Source organism: Arachis hypogaea, chromosome 20 (genome assembly GCF_003086295.3).
Source record: "Arachis hypogaea cultivar Tifrunner chromosome 20, arahy.Tifrunner.gnm2.J5K5, whole genome shotgun sequence".
In the NCBI taxonomy this organism is placed as follows: Eukaryota; Viridiplantae; Streptophyta; class Magnoliopsida; order Fabales; family Fabaceae; genus Arachis; species Arachis hypogaea.
The window spans coordinates 40,554,583-40,555,373 of NC_092055.1; positions in this window are offsets into that span (position 1 = coordinate 40,554,583).

Sequence of the window (791 nt, forward strand, 5' to 3'; positions counted from 1 at the left end):
TCTGCACCAGACTGGACATTACCATTCGAACTATTGTGTGTTGCCAGTGACCAGGCCATTGGTGCAGTATTAGGATAGAGGTATAACAAACTTTTGCACGTCATTTATTATGCCAGTCGTGTTTTAAATGACGCACAAAAAAATTACACAACCACAGAAAAGCTGTGAGATTCATACCCAAGGAGTACAGCAGGCAGCAAATGAAAAAACTAATTTCTGATGCAAAGTACTACTTATGGGATGAACCATATCTCTTCAAGAGATGTGCAGACAGAATGATCCATAGATGCGTGCCTAGAGAAGAGGCACAAAAGATCCTATGGCATTGTCATGGATCACAATATGGAGGACAATTCAGAGGTGAGCAAACAGCCACTAAGGTCCTCCAATGTGGTTTCTACTGGCCTACTCTCTATAGAGATTCTCGAGAGTTTGTGCGTAACTGTGATAGTTGCCAGAGAGCTGGTAATTTGCCTCATGGTTATGACATGCCTCAACAAGGGATCTTAGAGATTGAGTTGTTTGATGTATAGGGTATTGACTTCATGGGTCCTTTTCCACCATCATACTCAAACACTTACATTCTGGTGGCAGTAGACTACGTATCTAAATGGGTAGAAGCAATTGTCACACCCACTAATGATACTAAGACAGTGCTGAAGTTCCTCCAGAAACATATCTTCAGCAGATTTGGTGTCCATAGGGCAATAATCAGTGATGGGGGCACTCACTTCTGCAATAAATAGCTTTACTCTGCTATGGTCTGATATGGAATTAGCCACAAAGTAGCA